The sequence below is a fragment of the Acanthopagrus latus genome, chromosome 12 (genome assembly GCF_904848185.1).
Source record: "Acanthopagrus latus isolate v.2019 chromosome 12, fAcaLat1.1, whole genome shotgun sequence".
NCBI lineage: Eukaryota > Metazoa > Chordata > Actinopteri > Spariformes > Sparidae > Acanthopagrus > Acanthopagrus latus.
In genome coordinates, this window is record NC_051050.1 from 11,333,865 (window position 1) to 11,342,478 (window position 8,614).

Here is an 8,614-nt window from a genome sequence, read left to right on the forward strand (position 1 = left end):
ATTCTGCATCTCATAACCCGAGGAGAAGAAAATATAGCACCATAAGGCCAGAAGGATGTGGAAACCACTTAGGGTCAAGGGTTATATTCATTGTTTGGCCAAACAGGGAAATGTCAGTGTTACAAAGCAGAGTCCATAAAGAAATGGTGGTGGTGAGCCCAGTTTGGTGTGGATGGAATATTTGACAAGGTAATTCAAATATTTTAAGACACTTTTTGGACTATATATTTGAATTTGACCATTAAAAGACCAATTAAAAGGGGAATTACAATACAATCTCTCTATCACAGTTTTATTCCTGGTAGTGTGAAGGAGGCCATAACAGCCTAAGTGAAGGTCCATATACCCTGTAAAACACTGTCCCAGTCTGGATTGTCCTTATTACCTCCACCAAGTATTACTTCTTTTCTTGCTACACCCACAGCCCCACAGCTTTCCATGCCAACTTGTGCTCCAGTCTCTAAAAATACCCCAGCAGCCCTTACATCCACTCAACACAGCGTAGCCACTAAAAGCTCTAAAACTATTTCAGGCTTGACCCAAGATCGTCCCCCTATCGGTGCTGTCAGTGCATTGGATGATGAAAAAAAGACCTGCTGCGCTGTTATTTTCTTACTCTAGTGAATTCTGGCTAATCATCTTGCAACAGCCTTCACTAAATAATGATTAATAGATACTCCTCCTTGCGTAACCTCGTCATCATTTCGTTTCCTTATCTTGCTCAGTCCTGACGGATCTATTTCAGGATTTGCTAAAAGCCATGTTGTTATACCAAGCCAGCGGATCCTGCGGCCGTCTTCCTGGGGGAACATTTGGCTTATTTTGTACATTCTAACAACTCATACAGATCCTTGTGTACCTGTATCATGCTTACAGTCTGGTGAATGGCAGCACATAATTCACATATGGCTGTTTTTACACTCTCGTATCTGTCTTCTTACAGCTTTTACTGTCTCCCCCATTTAAACACAAAGTCTTAGGGAGTTAAGACCATACATATTAACTCTGAACCTTGCTTGTGAACGTGTAATACCCTCTATCCAACTGGCCGGTATGAACCCAGACTTGTAATACACAGCCGAGGTTTAATAATGGAAAAACTGCATGTTTCCCCTTGACATTGAACACTACATCAACTAGTCTCTAAAGCACCCCGTTGCTAAGGCAATTCATTTCGTCTGCTTCGTTTTGACCCATACGGTTTGTCCAGAAGAAAATGCTTGAATCAGAGTTTTTTCCTGATTTATCACTCATTGGGTTCCCTTTAAAAATGTATTCCTCTTCCTCTCGATCTGCAATATTTATCAGCTCTTACTTGCAGGGACAAGTAATAGTCTTCATATCTTCTTACACTTGTATTCTAGCAACCACCTCTGACCAACCATGCTTTCACCGCTGATGTTTCACACCCTCCAAGGCTCTTAACATCTTGTTCCATCATTAATTCTACTTGATATTTTCCCACAGCTCTCTTTTGTATTACCACGAGCCTCATTACTTCATACCATGGTGCCGCAATCTGTAAAGTAGTTTATCGTCAAACCTACCAGTAAATGTTTTAATTTCTTACTGATTAGCAGGGGGGAAAAAACGCACTCATTTTCATCCTGACTGACACCCCCCCCCCCTTGACTCCCCCAGGAGCACCTCCGCTGCTTCAAACGCTCCAGTCACCTAGGGTCTTTTACCCAACTCGTTTTTTTTTTTTTTGCTCACAGGCAGCCGTCGCACATGCCGAGAAAAGGCTTTTTTTTTTTAATCAAATATGCATCAGGAGACATTTCTACTTAGGTGGGTCTTGAGGATGGTATTCTCCTGCACACTTGCAGACCCCTGCTGTCACCCATACCTCCCTCTTTTTTTGCGTATGATCCTTGCCACATTTCCCACATCGTCTTGCATTCGCGCACTACAGAAACCTCCAACATTTGAAGGACACGGGTGGGTGTATAAATTCTTGATGTCACCCGTGAAGTGTGTCATTACTTCACACAGAACACTGAAGTCACGAGCGGTTGTTGGTTGGCATCAGTTGTTTGATTCATGCTCTGCAATCACCGGCTCATTCTCTGTTGTGGTCTTACAATGGTACATAGACAGTTTTGTCTGTAGACTGTAGACTCTCTAAAAAATTATATATCCAAGGGAAATTTTCTGCCAACATCATAAAACATATGGGTTTTTTTGCCTTTACTGCAGTCTGGCTAAGTAGCTGGTAATTATCCCTGCATTTAAGAAAGCAATCATATGGTAATCAGTTTGTTTGGACCTCCATGTCCTCCCGGCGATTTGTATGTATGAATGTAGCAGCATCAAGTCTGGAACAGAAGGTGTTGGGGCTTTTGGGGAATGTGGAGCAGCTCTTTCCTCTTTAGGGTTTGTAGAGGGGTGACAAGAGTCCAAATATGTTTTGTGGACTCACGGTGAGGAACGGTTAACAATTATAGGGTATATTGTAATAGTGTGGGGTCCCAGGGCTGTGGCTACTGGATGGATGGCTGTGAACGTTTTAAGGTTAAGGGGTGTCCAGTTTTAGGGACTTTGAAACTATCTCTCTACTCTTTGCAGATGATGTGGTTCTGTCGGCCTCACCAGACCATTGCCTTCAGCGTTGATGGGGCCATTTGCAGTCGTACGTGAAGTGGATGCGAGTCAGCGCCTCCAAGAATGAGGCCATGGAACGCAGCTGGAAAATGTTGTATTGCTCTGTGAAAATGAGGGTGAAGTGAAGCACGAGATGGTCAGGAGGACTGGTGCCGTGTCAACAATAATGCAGCCTTGCACAGGATCGTTGTAGGGAGGTGGGTTTTCCAATGTGCCCGTCGATTCATGTTTGAACTCTCATATATGGACATGACGACTGGGTAATGACCAAAGGAAGGAGACTTTTGACGCAAGAGGCCGAGACAAGTTTCCTCCTCGGGTGTTAGGCTCAACCTTTAGGTTTTCTTTGTGCGCTTTTTTGGGGAAGTACAACTGGGAAGAGACTTAAACGTAGAACCAGAACAAACTGGAGAGGCTGAATATCTCATCTGACCTCGGAAAGCTTTGGGTTTCCACAAGGCGGAGCTGTAAAACTTTTCTGCAGAGATGGACATCTGGACTCCATGTCTAGCTTGCTGCCATTGTGACCCGATAAGTGGGAGAAAATGGATGGATGGGACTTTGCGCGCGAGCAATACAATAAAGCTGAGACTTTACCTACTGTATATGTGCTGGTCTCATTATGGTACTATTAAATGCTGCATTATTAGGCAGTGATATAGAGCATTGATGTTAAAAATTCTCCATGCATTTCCCTCCGTGCACATTACCAACGCCCGCATTCAAACAAGAATGGGAGAAGATACAGAGCCCTGGTCAGTGGCTAATGGCAGGTAATTTGTTGCATTGATTAGAGCTGTCTCGCTGCTGTTCTGAGGTCGAAACCATGTTTGAGTATGCCGTCAATACTCTTGAAACTGAGAAAGTGAATTGAGTTACTGACCCACACCTCTTTACTTGAGAATGCGCTATGAAATGGAAGATTATGCCTCTTTAAAGTGTTTTGAAAAGTGCCCACTGCCTGCGATTTAAATGTACCTGCAGGAGCCTGAAACCTTTGAATCACATATAAAAAAAAACCAGCATATTTTCTCTAAAATATCAAAGGTCTGATGAGAAAAAGATCAAGCAGCAGATTGTGACTGGCTCTGAGAAATGAAATGACTATGTATGTTTATGTCTGCCTCGCTGGAGACAGATCTTGTCAGAACTAGGGCCGACTTAATAATAAAAGAAATGTACTACCAGCAAAGAGAAACAACTGATTTCTAGACGTTTCGGTCAAGCGTATGCAACCTGAGTGAAACTGTCTCTAAACACAGCCTTTAAAGAGATTGTCTGATGCTCTGTTTGGGTCTATGAACTCAGCGGATCACACTGAATCTTTCAATGAAAAGGAGTTAAAGCAAACACCAGTTTGAGCCTTGGGCACTGCTGTTTATAGAAACTAGAGCATCTTGAAAGGCGCTCGCTGATTCAAGTCCTACTCAACACAGATAGCTTTATCATTCATGAAAACATGATCAAAGCTAAGCTAGGTTCCCAAGGTTAAGCACAAATGGCGTGGAAAGATATAGACTTCCCACTGTGAATCTGACACCCCGTACTGTTATTTGTAAGAAGTCTGATTTGATGTAACGCACAAAGCCCGACCGCATGTGCCTGATGCCTTCCTTCTCTCAATTTGCTTCATGCCTACAGATAAAAAGAGGTATTGTTTGTGACATTCATACTTACTGTGATAGCTCATACTATTCAGCACTATTCAGTCGTTCACCGCTGAGATTGCTGTATCGCCGTTGTACGGCCTGGTCCAAGTTCCATGCAAATCCCAAGTTATTCTTTATTTTGAGAGCCAAGTAAGGTCGAGTGCTCGGTTAAGGAACCCCAAATTCCCCCGCCCGAGACGCTGCAGTCTTAAATGGCAGTATCCAGCCTTTATAGAGAGAAAAAAGGCAACCCACTCAGCAACATGTACACAAAAGACGTCAAATCAGCACCTCTCCGCATTCAACAGCTGACAGCCGCATGTCAGCCTGGGGCAGACCCTCTGCCAGATGAGGATGTGAAACATTTATTTTGAAAGGATGTCACCTGGACGTCAATTACGAACATTAAAAAGACAGCACAAAATACTTTCATTCCGGATCCTCAGTGGACGTGTTTTCAGCATTTGACGAAGAGGTAGATTTGATGGCTTTTGGATATGTTTTGGAAAGGTGTTAGCAGTATGACAGTGGATTTAATTTGTACTCTAATTATCGGTGCGAGGTGAAATGAATGATGATCAAACAAAAAAAAGTAACTTTATAAAAAAACGCATTTATTTCTGATTTTTTTTCTCTATCAAAAAATAAATTCCCTCCTCATAACTTTTAAGCAGTAAAATACAAACAGCCAGACAACAAAGCACTAACAATTGAGTGAGTGATGAGTTATTGAGTCCAATCAAGTTCCATGTCTCATATGCAAGTCACCAAAACAGCCAGTCCACATCTGCAATTTACAGTTGTGACTAAGTCTATGATTTTCCCATATTTTCTGATGACTCAGACATCAATGGATGATTGCATTGAGCATTTACAGAGCCTCTGGGCTTGAAAAGCAATGCCAATGCATTATTTCTAATAGCCAGCAGGAGGCAACTTCCCTGGTTTCAAATTTAAGTCTGATTGTAAGTAATTGTGAGAGAAAATGACCAAACTACTTACTTGAATTATTTCCTTAGCAAACATTTTCCCTCTGAGTTTAAAGTCTCAATCATTAGTTTAACTACTTCTTCAGTGAAGCATGTTTATTTGGTAAATGATGTTCCCTCCAGAGTGAAATAGATGGTAAAACAGGGTATGCTTTAAGGCGTGGTCACTTCCAATCAGTATATGGTCTATGGTCACCTCTGGCTAAAAACCCAGATGGTGACGGCTGCAATGCTAAACTCGGTAGTCCACAAACCGATACGATGGGTTTACGCTTGGATTCAGGTCACATTGGTAGATAAGAGCTAGAAAGAAATAAAGTTTACCATTACACTTGAAACTGCAAAATGCCGGGAGAAAGCCAGAGTCGTGGCGCTGAAGCAATTAGCACAAAGGCTGTAACTACTACTGCACCGAGAGCTAGTGGGATTACTGCCTCTCCTGGGACTATGGTAGTTGTAAAAAAGGTCACAATGATTTGCTGCCTAGAACCAACAGCATTTTTTTTTTTCCGACCACAGGTCCAAAGATGTCGAACTCTGTACACCCCGTTCTCGAGGAAACCAAGTGAAGTAATTAATAGATTCAAACCTCAGGGGTGAAGATATTATGTGCTCATCTCCATCTGTTTGTTTTGCCCAGTCTTTGACACAGATATTCCAGAACTGCTGCCACGAAACTCGCAGCACACATTCAAGCACCAGCAGGATGAGGACTATTGATTTTGGTGACCCTGTGACCGTTCCTCCAGCAGTGTTTTTTTTATCAACGTCTACAAGTACAGCAGTTTCTCGAATCAGGATCAGGAGTCCCAATTACTGGCTCGACTCCTGCTGGCCAACCCGCGAGAAAAAAAAAAAAGAATTAAAGTGCTCGCCAATGGATGTCCATAAAACTACATTTCTTGGCTGAAAAGGGTGATCAATTAAGAATAACTCCTCACCATTATTCAGGAAATTCACTTGAATTTATGGCTAATTACTGAACCAGTGACCTCTGTTGAGGAGGTGAATGTTGTAAATTTGAAGTTTAACTACTTTAATGTCGTTAATTTCTTATTTACCGACTAATTTACTACACAGAATCCTGATTGAATTTTATCTTTGCTTTGGATCGCTGACTCTTTTCAATGCATGCGTTTCAATCACTGTGTGGGTTTTAACATTGATTTCCGGGGTGATGCACAATTGATTATTTACAATGATGCACTGCGGCCTAAAATATTTGTATCATAATTACATTAAAAAAACAAAGACCGGTCCTTTATCATTATTTTGTTTAAAATAGTTCATTGGGTTGCTTGCAACCAAAATTGGATTTTAAAGGACAATTTCACCCAAAAAATGAAAATCCTGTCATAATTGACTTACATGCTGATGGAAAGTTGGGTGAAGTTACGCAGTCCACCATGCATTTCAAAACAGTGTTACGACATTCTTCAAAACAACTGACGCAGCTGAGGACTTGTTTTAAACTGAAAAAAAAAAAAAAAAAAAATTATACATAAAACAACAAGCTCAAAAACCCACAAAATGGTTCTAGAAGCTTAGAGGACTTTATGTTTCGACCATGGGGGCGATTAGATGATGACCGAATTTTAATTTTTGTGTACTGAGCATTTAATGTCAATTCACTCCTTGCTTTGTTTTCTTTACAGGGGATCTGAATCATTTCCTTTAGGATTTACTCCTTTTATGTAAAAGTTTTCATCACTGCAGGGCTCGCTGGAGGGAGGATGTCAGTTTGGGAGTTTCAGCACCACGGAGAGAGACACAGTGGGAAACGGCTCCAACTGAACTACCTCCTGTCATTTCTCTCTACTTAATATACAGTCAATACAAAATGCCTATGAATTGCCATCATTTTTGCTTCATAGCTGACAGGCACAGTGCTGAACGGCAGTAATTTTCACGTCTGTTCAAGGGAAAGCATTATAATGTGATTCTTAGAGGGAGAAGTAGTGTAAATGCTATTGACAAACAGTCAGTATTTCTACTTGATTTCCATATTTTCACTGTCATAATTCTATTTTGCATGCTCCCCACATCACTGCTCATCCACCAAGAAAGAAAATAAACATTTAAGGGGACAGTCAGGCGTCAGGAATACATAGATAAATAGACTGACCGTCAAATCATCCTTATATAATCATGTCTGTTGGAATCAATAGGTTCTGGACATTGATGCAAAGAACACATACCTAACTTGATCATGCTTCATCTGCATATTTAAAAATAACCATGTTAAAGCGTGATTTCACATTAAATATCCCTTCCATTCTTTTTCCTTCTCATGCTCTGAGCCAGAATTCTCCACTTCAGTAGCACTTTCAAACACTACACATTCCAGTTTTACTCAGTCTGTGTTGACTGCATTATCTGATTTATGGAGCGATAAAAAGAGATATCGCCAGAGCCCCCTTGTGAAAACATTTGAGTCCAATATGTCAACAAACTGACATGAGAATTATGAACCTGGCTTTAACCAAGGTTCAGATTTCTGTCCTGGAGATTCATGCAAATGAGTGCATTTGGATTAGATAACACATCACTTGTGTATTTAAACATACAGATTCAGTAAAGGTAAATATAAGTGTCTTAATATGTGTTAATAAACTGGTAAACTGTTCACCTGCAGTGTCTGATATAAACTTAAATCCTTTATAATGTGAAATGAAAGCAGCCAGAACTTTCTTAATATAGATGGACTGACGAAGAAGAAGATGAAGCGCAGAAAGACAAAGGCAGCCTTAGCTCAGCAGCTGTGCTGCAGGCTGACGTTACCTTTCAATAGATGGCAGTGTGACCCACACTTTATATGGACGGCTTCTATGTCTGCAAATCCGGACGAGTTAAAGATTGCATTCTGCAACTTCTGTGATTCGAATTGTTTGACAGTTTACTTATTTATCTGTTTTTTCCCCCTGGGTTGCTGAGGTTGCTGCGCGTGCAATTTTCTGTGCAATCTCGTTCGACAAACACACCAGAGAGCAGCCTGTGCTGCAGCCACTGGTGATTCCTGTGAAGTAAATGTGAGATAAGAACATCACTCTCACTGTCGAACATCCGTCCTGATCATCTGGAGAGCTGCACCTGCAAACTTGCAGACGTACAGCGGCTTTCCCCCACTTCTCCAGGACACAGACTGCAGTTATTCTGTAAATGTATCATCTGACAGACAGTATTGATTAGCAGCTCTAATGGGAACAATATGATTTTAAGTGATACAGACATGTTTTAGACTGGAAGACTGGGTGTCTGCTTTCCAAAGACAAAGTGAGGATTAGATTAAACATAAACAACTAAAAACGTATCTGCCATTATCGCGATAGCCCAAATTTGGGGATTTTGGTCGGATGTTTGACGGTTGTGTGT